The sequence below is a fragment of the Enhydra lutris genome, unplaced genomic scaffold, assembly GCF_002288905.1.
Source record: "Enhydra lutris kenyoni isolate GAN:26980312 unplaced genomic scaffold, ASM228890v2 scaffoldscaffold39, whole genome shotgun sequence".
NCBI lineage: Eukaryota > Metazoa > Chordata > Mammalia > Carnivora > Mustelidae > Enhydra > Enhydra lutris.
In genome coordinates this window covers 5,612,579-5,625,776 of record NW_019154123.1, presented here as the reverse complement: position 1 = coordinate 5,625,776, position 13,198 = coordinate 5,612,579, and the positions used below count along the sequence as shown (strand labels likewise).

At 40.5% G+C, this 13,198-nt stretch overlaps 1 protein-coding gene across 4 annotated transcripts in view; it reads left to right on the top strand.

Annotated features, from left to right (window-relative positions):
- Positions 1–13,198, top strand: part of LOC111155126 (ubiquitin-conjugating enzyme E2 E1) — an 80,883-nt gene that overhangs the window by 57,062 nt on the left and 10,623 nt on the right. The window lies entirely within an intron of this gene.

The following is a 13,198-nucleotide window of genomic DNA, read 5'->3' as shown; positions in this document are numbered from 1 at the left end:
GGGTTACAGGCAAAAGCTGTTACTACAGTACTAAATTTGAAATTTCAACTCACAAGGGGCTGATATATGGTTGCTAATTCTATTTTGTCTTGCAAGGACATTGAAAACAAAATTACCATCTACTGTCATCAACATTTCACAAAATGGAAGATAATTTTATTACAAAATAGGAAGAACTGGATATCAGAATGGACAGAACTTTATTTTAAATAAAATTTATGAAAAACAATACTTTATCCTTTTCCCTTTATTCTTTACCTTTTGATGAAAAGTGTGTTTTAGAAATGTGTGTAAGAATCACTGACCTACATCACTAAGACCGTTCATTTTGGGAAATTTCTAAATACTTGTCCTCTTTTTTCCCACTTCACCTCACAAGCGAAAGAACGGGAGCTCTTATGGTGGAAAGCCGTGCATGTGTGAGAGGGAAGGAAAGAGAATTGCCTGTGTGTTTATATTGGCCCATTTCTAAGCCACCTGCACTTGAGTTCACATTTACTCCATTCCCTTTTATCCATCTTCTAATAGTCTACTTTATGTTTTAATAATTTGTCGTTGACCCTCCTCTTAGCTGGAGTTTTATGAGAATAGACAGCAGACATTTTTGTGACTTGTAAGAATTTTCTCCATAGTATAATACTGAAAAAATACGGTCTAAATGGATACTTTTTAATTGGTTTATTGTATTATCATAAAACACATTAAAATTTATCTTACAATCTCAGTTCCATGTCTAGCAGCCCCAACCACCAGAGCCACTGAAATATTCCTTTCCTTCCCTTTGAGGAGGCAGCTCTTCTCCAGAACCGTGCTGTATGTACATTTTGCACGAAGCGAATGTGTAAGGGTCTCTGGACGTGAAGGATGGCTCTTATTAACATGATTATTGCTGAAGGACAAAGGCATTTTGCTCTACCAGACTGGAGCTCAGAGGCTCATTCCTTTGTCAGCCTGCCTGCTCCAGCAGCTGTCTGCTCCTGGCTGCGGAGCGCTCTCACCGCGGCTGGATACAGACGAACGAACGTTCTGTCCTGTGATCAGGTTTCTGTGGGGTTGGGACTGCTGTTGCAGCTGCTCCTCCTCCCAGGCTGTTGAGGGCACCTCGCAAACTTTGCTGTCTTGCGAAACAACTCTTGACTGCTCGGATTTTGTCTTATCGCTTCAGCAGTGTCTTAGTTGGTGTGCCTCCCCGTGGCTCTGTGTGGCGCTCATTGTTACTGTAAGCGCGCGTTCACGAAACACTGAAATGGCTAAATATGGACAATGCTTTTGGTTAACTAAATTCTGCTAGAGGTATCATTAGTGGTTAAAAATCCGCTGGATTTTAGAGGCTAGCCTGAGTTTATGTTGGAATTCCTTTTTACCTCCTGCTTATGTGGTGTTGAGTGTGCCTGTTCGTCTTTATAAACTGTGAGCCCTGGTTCTTTTTAAAAGAAACACAACCCAACCAAGTTGTCAGATATACTGATGAGATGTGTTTCCTTCCAAAATACTTCCACCTTTATTTGCTGTAAGGCATAAATCCGATTTAAATAAAGCCATAAAGCCATTTAAAGGGTGTTTTTAAAAGAATATTAAACCTGGTATTTTTTTAACTTTTTGGAAGAAACCTAGACGGTATCTAAAATAGCATGTATGCTGTATTTTTTAACTACATATAACAGCAAGCAAGTATCAGTTAAGCATATAACTAATGATAAATATTTTCTGAACTAAAATCAGGATACATGGTTTGAGAGTTTTCTGAAATGTTAATACCGTATTGAACATGCAGGATCATACACATAAACTCAAATTTTGTTTCTTTAGCAAATGATGACTTAAGTAAGTGCTGCATGGTAGTGTGTGGGATTGCTGGTTAGCCGCGCCGCCAGGAGGCTGGGCAGGCCCTGCAGGACCCTTGCGGTTTCTTGCTGTTCAGTGGGAATTGGATGTAGGCATGTATGTGTAGATACAGTCAGAGGATTTGGTTTATTGATAGCTCTTAGGGATTGTCACAGTGAAGTACTTAGGATTTCCCCCCAGATAATTTTGTTCTCACTGTCACTGCTCTAATCCAGGTTGTTAGATTTCTGTAGTCTCCTAATTAGGCTCTGTGCTTCATTCATTGAAGATTGAATTTGTAGCTTCCTATTTCTGAATAGGTTGATGTTTTCAGTATTTAGAGTTTTCTACTTCTTAAAACAGTGACTGTTTTTTCACTTCACTCCTGTAGGTGCAAAGCTGTTAAAATCTAAATGGTTTGGTAGGCATTTAAGGTCCTCTGATTTATTCTCATTTAGTCTTTCCATTTCCAACTACATTCCTGCAGAAGACACATGTGTACCAAAAAAAGTTGTATGTTTTCTCTCTCTCTTTTTTTAACCTTCTTTCTTCCTTTTTTGGGAGATTATAACTTTACCCTTCATTATATTTTTGAAAATTTTTTGGTTCATTGTGTGTATGTGTTTAATTGAGGTATTATTGACATCATGTTATGTTAACTGCAGGTGTAGAACATGGTGATTCCACAATTCTATATATTATGCAGTGCTCACCATTGTAGGTGTAGTTACCATTTGTCACCATACAAGGATAATAAAATATTACTGAATATATTCCTTTTGCTGCATTTTTACCCCTGTGACTTACTTGTTTTATAACTGGAAGTTTGTACCTTTTAATCCCCTTTGCTTATTTTGCGCATCCTCCACTACCATTCTTTCTGGCAGCTATCAGTTGTTAAGGTCCCCCCCCCGCCCGTATCTAGGAGTCTGTTTCTGGTTTTTGTTTGTTCACTTGTTTGCTTTGTTTTTAGAGATTTCACATATAAGTAAAATCATATGTCATTGTCTTTCTCAGTCTGACTTATTTAGTGTAATCCCCTCTAAGTCAGTCCATCCATGTTGCCTTTTCATTTTTCGATAGTTTCCTTTCCTGTGCAGAAGCTTAGTATTTTGGTTTGTCTCTGGTTTATTTTTGCTTTTGTCTCCTTTGCTAGAAGAGACCTGTCCAGAAAAACGCTGCTAAGGCAAGGCCCATGTCCAAGAGATTACTGGCTGTGTTTTCTTTTAGGAGTTTTATGGTTTCTGATCTTGCATTTATAAGTCTTAAATCCATCTTGAGTTTATTTTTGTACATGGTGTAGAAAGTGGTCTAGTTTCCTTCTTTTGCATATAATTGTCCAGTTTTCTCAACACCATTTGTTGCAGAGACTGTCCTTTCCCCATTGTGTATATTCTTGCTTCCTTTGTTGTAGATTAATTCACCATAAAATTGTGGGTTTATTCTGGTTCTCTATTCTGTTCCGTTGATCTGTATGTCTGTTTTTGTCCCTGTACCGTACTGTTTTTATTACTATAACTTTGAAGTATAATTTGAAATCTGGGACAGTAATACCTCCAGCTTTGTTCTTTCTCAAAATTGCTTTGGCTGTTCATGGTCTTTGTGGTTCCATATGAATTTTAGAATGGATTGTTCTAGTTCTGTGAAAAATACTCTTGGTATTTTTTTAAATAAAAGATTTTATTTATTTGACAGACAGCGATCGCAAGTAGGCAGAGAGGCAGGCAGAGAGAGAGGAGGAAGCAGGCTCCCTGCTGAGCAGAGGACCCCCCCCCCCATGTGGGGCTCAATCCCAGGACCCTGGGATCATGACCTGAGCCAAAGGCAGAGGTTTTAACCCACTGAGCCACCCAGGCGCCCCAATACCCTTGGTATTTTGGTGGGGATTGCATCGAATCTGTAGATTGCTTTGGGTAGTATGGGCATTTTAACAATATTCCTCCAATCTAGGGGCATGGTTTGTTTTTCTGTTTATATCATCTTCAAATTCTTTCATCAGTATCTTTCAGAGTGTAGGTCTTTCACCTCCTTGGTTAAACTTATTCCTAGATAGTTTATGATTTTTGGTGCAATTCTAAATGGGATTTTTTTCGTAAGATCTTTTTCTGCTACTTCATTATTAGTGTATAGAAATGCAACAGATTGCAGTATAGTCTGTATCCTGCAGCTTTACTAGATTCATTTATTCTGATAGTTTTTTGGTGGCGTCCTTAGGGTTTTCTGTATATAGGATCATGTCATCTGCAGATAGTCAACAATTTTACTACTTCCTATCAATTGGATGCCTTTTGTTTCTTTTTCTTGTCTGATTTCTGTGGCTGGGACTTTTAGTACTATGTTGAATAAAAATGGTGAAAGCAGACATCCTCGTCTTGTTCTGATCTTACAGGGAAAGCTTTCAGGTTTTGACCATTGAGTAATGTTAGCTGTGGGTTTGTTACACGTGGCCTTTATTATGTTGAAGTATGTTTGTTTGCTTTCATTTTTAGTTTCTAAAAGCTCTTCTTTCTTTTCTCCCTGCCCCCACTTTATTGAGATATAATTATAACATCGTGTTAGTGTAGGGTGTAGAACATAGTGATTTGATATATGTGTATATTACATAATGACTTCACCACAGTAAGTTTAGTTAACACCCATCACCTCCATTGTTTCATTTTTTTTTCTTGTGATAAGAACTTTTAAGATCTACCTGATAGCACCTTTCAAGTATATGATACAGTATTGTTAACTATACTATGTATTATATTTCCAGAACTTAGTATCTTATAACTGGAAGTTTGTACCGTTTGACTGCCTTTGCCCATTATCAGCACCTGACCCCTACCCTCATTTTTCTTTTCTGAATACTGTTTTGTTTTACCCATATCCTTGTTTCATCAGTGTAGTATCTTCTGTCTCTCTGGATATTAGTAATTTCATTTATTTTTAATTTTTCTTTTTAAATTCTGTTTTCTCTAATTGACTGTCTTCTAGTTTGTTTTGATCTTTGTTTGCCATTTTAGAGAAGAACCATGTTCCTTGGTTATCTGTTAACTTAGTTAGGGAGACTTTTCCTCTAGGCTGTTAACATCCCCCAAAGGAGACTGCCTGGAGGGTAAAGGCCAAGCTTTGTTCTGGGAGCTGAGAAAGAAAACTGGGGATCTTATTGTTGGCCATGCATAAGCTCATTGTCAGTACAGCACCTCTGCCCTCATCCATATTAATGTCCCCTGGTTCAGAGACCCTCAGTTTTAAACCTCTCCAGAAAATAAACGCCAGTCAGGCAGGATTTCTATTACTGTGTAACAAACTACCACAACTTTAGCAGTTCAAAACAGTACATACATTTTAGTATGTACAGTTCACATGGGTCAGGAGTTGGGGCACAGCTTAGACCTCTAGTCAGGGTTTTTTAGGCTACAGTTAAGGAACCAGCTAGCTAGCCTGTGTGCTCATCTGTTGCTCAGGGTTTGCTTCCAAGCTTATGCAGTTGTGACGTAGAGTTTACTTCCTTGCAGCCATAGGACTGAAGTCAGTTGCTCCCAGAGGCCACAGCAGCAGTTCTCTAGCCCTCTCTTCAGGCAGTTGACATCATAGCAGCTTGCTCCTTCAGGGCCTGCAGGACAGTCTTTCTCTTGTCACTTAAGACTGAGTCTTATGTAATAACAATTTATAGAAAACATAGCCTGATCCAAGAGTGGTGTCCAGTCAGCTTTGCCTTATTCTGTTAGGGAGAAGCAAGTCACAGCTTCTGTCCATACATGCTCACATGGAGGAGGTCAGAGTGTATTAGCAGGAGGACATCATGCTGCCCATCTCAGAATTCCACCTGTCATACAGGGTCTGGGAATTGGACCACTGATACACACTTTTAACCAGTTCTTATTTTAAAACCTTCCCCTGCCTCATTCTCAGCCTCCTTGGGCACCACAGATTCCTGAGTCTTCAGGGAGGGTTATGTGGTCTACCTGGGCTTGATTTTTGGCTTTTTTCACAGCCACTTGAGGATTCAGCTTCTTGGCTATATCATGTCGAATCCTTTACCACTTGCCAGTTTGCCTCCTAACTTCCAAACTTCTGTGAATATTATATCCCCTTTCCTTTTCTTCCCATCTTTGTAGGTTTATGCCTTTAAAAATCTTTACTGTCATATTGTCGGAGTTTGGGGAAGGAGTGAAAGTTGGTATCGTGGGTTCAGTCTATCATCTTTGTGTATATGTTCTGAGATAGTTGTCTTCTCCCTCTGGGCCAGTACTTAAATTGGGGTTATTTTTTTTCCTTTTAAGCGGGAAAAAAATAAGAAATTAAAACTTCCCCTCTCATTTCATTTTTCATGGCCTTCTCTTCTTTGACCTTATTTTCCAATCATATATGTGGGCTGTTAGCCACATTTCATACCTCTCAGCCAAGCTCCTCACCTTCGGCTTGGAACAACTGCCTCCTCTCTTTCAGAACTTTTCTTGCCTTTTGGCGTTTTCCATAAAACTTAGCCTGAATAGACATAAACCTTAGCAGTTAATTCTCTGCAAGTGTTTTTCATATAAAATTGGGAATTACTAGCTGACGTTTTTGTTAGGACCCTTTTCTGTTTGGGCGTTATGCTCTGCACTCCTTTCTTATTAAATATTACATGATGAGAATTATTTTAGGAAGCACCTGGTTTTAGCATGTGGTAGCATATGCACTGTGTGTGTTAGTTTACAAGCCAGAATGGTAGCTGGTCAGTGGCCACTGGTGAAGATCACATGTGTCTGCTTACCAGCACTAGGAGAAAATTTGTTAGACTTGGTCGGCTGTGAAATGTCCCATGTGGGTGCTCCAACTTGGGCTGCTTTAGCAGCTGCTGCAGCACCGAGTTTTGTTAAAGCTGTCGTCTCCTCTCCTCAGCTAGAAGAAGATATGTAGACAGCAGGGCAGAGATTTGGTGATGAGGTTTAGCAGTGAACAAGAGGCCAGAGCAGACTCTCCCCTCCAAACGCAGCCCTGTATTTGACCCATAAGGCATAGCCTCCCTCATTCACACTCTCAGCCCTCTGCAAATGTAAGCAGCCTTTGCCTTTCTCTCCTGGCCTTCTGGGGCCAAGAAGGAAGCCAATGACTCTCCAAGCGCAGTAAATAGTTCTCCTCACCTTCTGACCCTGTGATTTCCTGGTGGTTCTGAGCTGTAGATCCTGCAATGGAGAGGGAGGGAACAAAGAGGTTGCAGAGGCCTCAGCTTCACAGAGCATTGAGCAGTGGGTGATATTGTATCCTCAGGCAGGAGTTGACCTCCATTTCAGTGGAGGTCATTCATTCCAATGATTTGCTGGACCTCCCAGTGCACTGTGGACTAGAATGGAATGGAGTAGAGTGGACCAAACAGACTTCTGAGCTGGGAAAGTAGGTACCATGTTTTATACCTCCTTTTTAGCATTTTCCCCCACTTAAAGTTCTTAAAAAGAAAAAAAAGAAAAGAAAGAAAATTGTATTGCTTATTCTTTTTGCAATTTAAGAACATAACATCTGGACTGTTGCTCAGTTGAACTGATGCTTATTTCCCAAAACCATCTTTGGTTTTCATTAAGCTGGGAGTTCTCAATTTTTATAGTTGTCACATTATTATTAAAATCCCTTCTCCTCCACACTAAGTAGTACTTCCATGTGGTATGTACTTAAAAAAAAAACAAACAAAAAAAAAAACCTGAATCAATTTTTAAGAAATTTTAATAACCTTCTAGCAGGTCACAAGATTTTCTTGTTCGTAATTCTAGCTTCCATCCAAGTATAAAAGACAAATGAAATAATAAGTTAGGAAAGGCAGAGTAGTAAATGTGATTGAACAAAATTGGTGGGGAGTCCAAAGCAGATAATTTTATTGGAAACTCCATGGATGTATTGGGGGGGAAAAAATCACTGTAGGAAAGAAAGCCTGGGTTGTATTGACCAGAAGTGTGATTTCCTAGCTTTAGGATTTTGTACAGACCCATCACTTAATGTTCACTTAACCTTCTGAATACTTCCCCATCTTTAAAATGGGAATAATGAGGGGCGCCTGGAAGGCTCAGTCAGTCAGTCAGGTGTCTGCCTTTGGCTGCATTGGGCTCCCTGCTCAGGAGGGAGTCTGCTTAGAGGAAAGAATGATTTAAAACGATCAGTTTCTCTGTACATATTAGAGTATTTTTCTCCTTTATCTACTTTTTAAGGCACAATTTACCTGCAGTTAGAGCCATCCACTTCAGATATTTCGTGTCTTAATAACTATTAGATAAATTGACTGTTAGATATCTCGACTATTTAGACATTGATCGGATCATCTTTGCTAACCATTGGTATTTGGTGGGTGTGTCTGCTGAGTTGGCTGTCAGATCCGTTGTTTTGAAAAATATTTGTGGGCTGTTGTATAAACTTGAGCCCCTTTGCTTTATACTGTTGAAGGGTTTGCATTCTCTCCCTGGGTTCAGTCTCTCTCTCAGCACCCTCTCTGGAGCGTGGTATAAAGAAGAGGTTAGGGGAGGGCCTGATTTGAAGAGAGGAGGGAGGAGATGGCAGGATAGAGTGGTAGTGTCGGTAGAAGCTTTTATAGTACTAGGGCCAGATCTGTCCTTTAATGGGAGACCACAGGACATCTTAACCCCCATAATAGTTACTGACGGCTTTCACAGGGCTGTAAATTGGAGATGGGAGCAGTAGTACTCATTTTCTGTGAATGACTGTTGTAGATCTTCACCGGAAGATGCAGTATGTCACTGGGTCACTATTGAACACGTATTTGGGCTGTGACAGGCAGGAGTGAACTTGTCAAAAGTCACCTCTCTGAGACCCTTAGCAACTCTGTTCTAAACTACAGTCTACGGAAACTGGGCTAAAATTGCCTAGATTGAGTATCCTGCATCCCTGCAAATTTGAAGGCTTGGTTTTCCAGGCAGAAAGCATCCTTACCCAGGGTAACTGCAGTTACTTCTTTCTCTGTTAGTTGACTTTCTCTGTTGCTAGGTGAATTTGATTTCATTTCTTCTACCCTTTGTTACATTCTTAAGAATGGAAATACGTTGTTATTGTAAAATAAATCCCCTGCATCTCATCCTGCAGGTACAACCTTGATCAATAGTTTGGTTATGTGGTGTGAGGTTGTTTTGCACACTGTTGGGAAGTCTGCCTTCTCACTTCACATTACATTGTGGATTTTTTTTTTTTTAAGATTTTATTTATTTGCTTATTTCCCTAGAGAGGGAACACAAGCAGGGGGAGTGGGAGAGGGAGACGCAGGCTGTCCGCTGAGCAGGGAGGCTGATGCGGGGCTCCATCCCAGGACCCTGAAATGACCTGAGCTGAAGGCAGACGCTTAACGATTGAGCTACCCAGGAACCCCCATTGTGGATTCTTAAAAACCCTGTTGAGTATGTGTACCTTGTGTCTTTTAAGTGCTGTATAGTATACTGCTGTATGGTTGTACCACAGTCTAGCCTGCCTCCTATTGATAGTTTAGCTCATTCCAAACTTGTTTCATCATACATAAGGTTCTTATAAATAGCCTGGTACTGTAGCCATGTGCATGTTCCACTCATTTCCTGAGGGTAAGCTCTGAGAAGCAGAATTTCTGTGTCAAAGGGTATATTGGATTTATATTTGAATATATTTTACTTAATCACAATCTATGATTACTGATTTACTCTCCCACCAGCAATGGGAAAGGATGCCTATTTCATCATCCAGTTAACACAGATTTGTCAGTCTTTTAAAATGTTTGCCAAACAAAACAAAAAATATTTGCCAGTCTCGGGGCATCTGGGTGGCTCATTCGGTTAAAACCATCTGCATTCAGCTCAGGACATGATATCAGGGTCCTGGGATTGAGCCCTGCATCAGGCTCCCTGCTCAGCAGGAGCCTGGTTCTCCCTCTCCCTGCCGCTCCCCCCTGCTTGTGCTCTCCTGCTCTCTCTGTCAAATAAATAAATACAATCTTTAAATGTTTGCCAGTCTGATAGGCAAATGTGCCTCTGTGTTTAATTTGCATTCCTTTGAGTCTAAGTAAGATTGAGAATTTATTGGTCATATGAGTTCTTTTGAGAAATGCCTGAGTCCTTTATCCATTGCAGTTAGTATGTTTCAGGTTTTTTCTTTCTTTCTTTCTTTTTTTTTTAAGATTTTATTTATTTATTTGACAGAGAGAGAGAGATCGCAAGTAGGCAGAGAGGCAGGCAGAGAGAGGGAGAACCAGGCTTCCCGTCGAGCAGAGAGCCCGATGTGGGGCTCAATCCCAGGACCCTGAGATCATGACCTGAGCCGAAGAAAGAGGCTCAACCCACTGAGCCAACCAGGTGCCCCGTCAGGTTTTTTCATAGTCAAGATATTAACCCTTAATCATGTGCTGCAGTTCTCTTCCCTCAACCTTTTCTAATCTGTTTGTCTTTCTCTTACAGATTTTCCACTTTTTATGTAATCATATCTGTTCATCTTTTCCTTAGTGTGTGTCCAACTTCAGTGGTCTGTCAGTTTTGCTTTCCCCAGGAGACCCTTAAGATGAGAATTCTAATACAGGTAGTTTTTTAGTGGTGTAAGAAACAAAGGTAGAGGTGGGAAGGAAGATAGGGTAGGAAAGACTGTCAGTAAAGGATGCCTTTTATTAAGTGCTCCCACAGTGAAAGTTGCCAAAGGGAACTCTGGGGAATTGAGTAAAGCACTTGCCTCAGAATTGTCCCACTCCACATCAGCTATTGGTTGAGGGTTATTCCTGGGGAGTGTTCACAGAACAACCTAAAAACTATGTGGTGTAAAACAGCAGCCACCATTTATCATAAACCTCTGGTATATCTAGGGGCTGGCTGGGGCGACTGGAACTATCTGAAGGCTTCTTTACTCACAAGTCTGCTACTTGGGCCAAGAAGACTCAAATGGCTAAGGGCTGGAACACTTGGGGCTTCTCATTCATCCCTCATATTTGGTCTTTCCATATGGTCTCTCCAGTAGGTAGGCTTTGGGGTAGTCACACTTCTTACATGGACTTTAGGGTTTCCAAGTTGCAGAGAGAGGGGGAAGGGCAGAGAGACCAACAACTTCTAGTTCCTGTTTAAAACTTTTCGTTTTGTTTTTAATTGTTGCCTAGTTATGCTGATATTAAAGTAATCTGCCTAGCCATTCTCAAACCTTTATTATTTTAGGACCCCATTATACACTCCTAAAAATTAGGGGCCCCAAAGTGCTTTTGTTTATATGGTTAATTATTATGGATTTTACTGTATTCAAGATTAAAGCTGAAACATTAAAAATATCATTTTAAAATAACAAAAAGATGTTAACATTTTTAATGAAAATAATGTTTTCCAAAGCTAAAACACTTAGAAGAGTGGCACTGTTTAACATATATGCGAATTGCTTTAATGTCTGAAGACAGCTGGATTTTTTATCTGCTTCTGCATTCATTCTGTTGTCATATCACACCTTATGTAGTCTCAGGAAAACTTCACAGTACAAATGTGAGAGGAGGAAAGTTAAAAAGGCAAATACTGTTTAGAATTGTGAAAATAGTTTTGACCTGGGGGCTTGCTGAAAGGGTCTTGGGAGAAGTGCCGATCTAGCCTTTCCCAGATGTGAATGTCAGCTTTAGCTCCAAGCATCTTTATCCTCCAAATCCACATGAGTTCTGTACTGAGGGAAGTTGTAGGGATATGGACTTAGGATGAGAGATACCTGCCTCAGGTGTTTACAGATCCCTGGAAGGAGGATGCCCCTTGAGGATGAAGAATCCTTAAAATTGCTACAATTAAGAGACTGACAGGGCAGTTCCAGGCTGACTAGGTGGTGTAGGAGGATGTTCTGAGACACCCTTGTCTCACTTTTAAGAGCAAAAAGGGGCAGTAAAAGGTTAAAATTATTTTTATTTAAAAAAAAAAAAAAAGGCTTTACCAAACAAGAGTTCAGATCATGTGATAAATGACCCCCCCCCCCCCCAGATCATTGCAGCAAGATGGCGCAGGCAGTTTTCTCTTCAATGGCAAGATGCTGAACCTGCTCCTTGTGCATTTATACTGTTACTTTGCACATTTCCCTCTGACCTGCCACCCCACCCCACCCCCGAGTGCCTCACCTGCAGTGTGAGATTGGCAGCATATGCATTGTGGAGGCTGTGCAGTTGAGTGTGAGTGAATGAGAAACTGAACTGTGGTCATTTCCTAATCAAAAGATACACTGTAGAATCTTAGAATTGAGTTAAACCTGGTAAGTTCCTTTTTGAGAATTTTTGTATCCTTTGAGTAGCTTTTCTTGCAACACTGTTGCTTTTGAGGACCTGCATTAAATGTGTGGAAGGTACAAGCGTTAACAACTGTACTATATCCCCTACAAAAGTCTAAACAAGAGATTCTGCTTTCTTCCAGTACTCTCACTTAGCCTCAGTACAGTTACCATCCCAGTAGAAGAGCTGGCTGTGCTTTTATAGGCCTTGTGAACTGATTACTGTAAGAACCAGAGGATTAATAATTGATTTCTACTTACTCACTTAGATAACAGTGTTACATATGCTAATATAAGCAATGCAACTAAAAAATCAGGACTCAAACCACTTGACTGTAAGGTGTGGATATCCTCCTCTGGATTATTTTAGTTTCAGTAGAGGAGGAATAGCCTTAGGACTTGATTCTGTTCTGGCCCTGTTTTTTTTTTTCTTTCCTTTTTTTTTTTTTTTTTTTTTAAGTTTTTTTTTAGTTACTTGACAGAGATCATAAGTACACTAAGAGGCAGGCAGAGAGAGAGAGGAGGAAGCAGGCTCCCTGCTGAGCAGAGAGCCCGATGTGGGGCTCGATCCCAGGACCCTGGGACCATGACCTGAGTGGAAGGCAGAGGCTTTAACCCACTGAGCCACCCAGGCGCCCCTGGCCCTGTTTTTCTAACTTCTCTGGGGAAAGAGCAAATTAGAATTGTTCTTAAGCTTGTGTAGTTCTGCAGAAAAGAGCTATTGTCTGATCCACCTTTATCCTGACCACTTACGTATTTAACCTTGTATAGAAAAAAAAAATGGCTTTTGAGACACAAGAAATGCCAATCTCTTATTTAATTCTCTCTAATCATTCCTATGTGCCATTCTCTACCCTTCCCCACCCCAATTCCTTTTAGGGCCTTGACATCTGACTAGCTTGAATTTCACTTGCTTGGTACCTTTAACCTCTACTTTGTATATCAGCAGTCCAAAAGTTAAAGCATGATTTTTATTTTAATTTTTCTTAAGATTTTATTGAGAGAGAACAGCACGATCAGGGGAGAGGGAGAAGCAAACTCCCTACTGAGCAGGGAGCCGCATGTGGGACTCAATCCTGGGACCCTGGGATCATGACCTGAGCTGAAGGCAGACACTTCACTGACTGAGCCACCCAGGCTCCCCTAAAGTGTGATTTTTAGTTCCGTTTACTAAACACTGTCA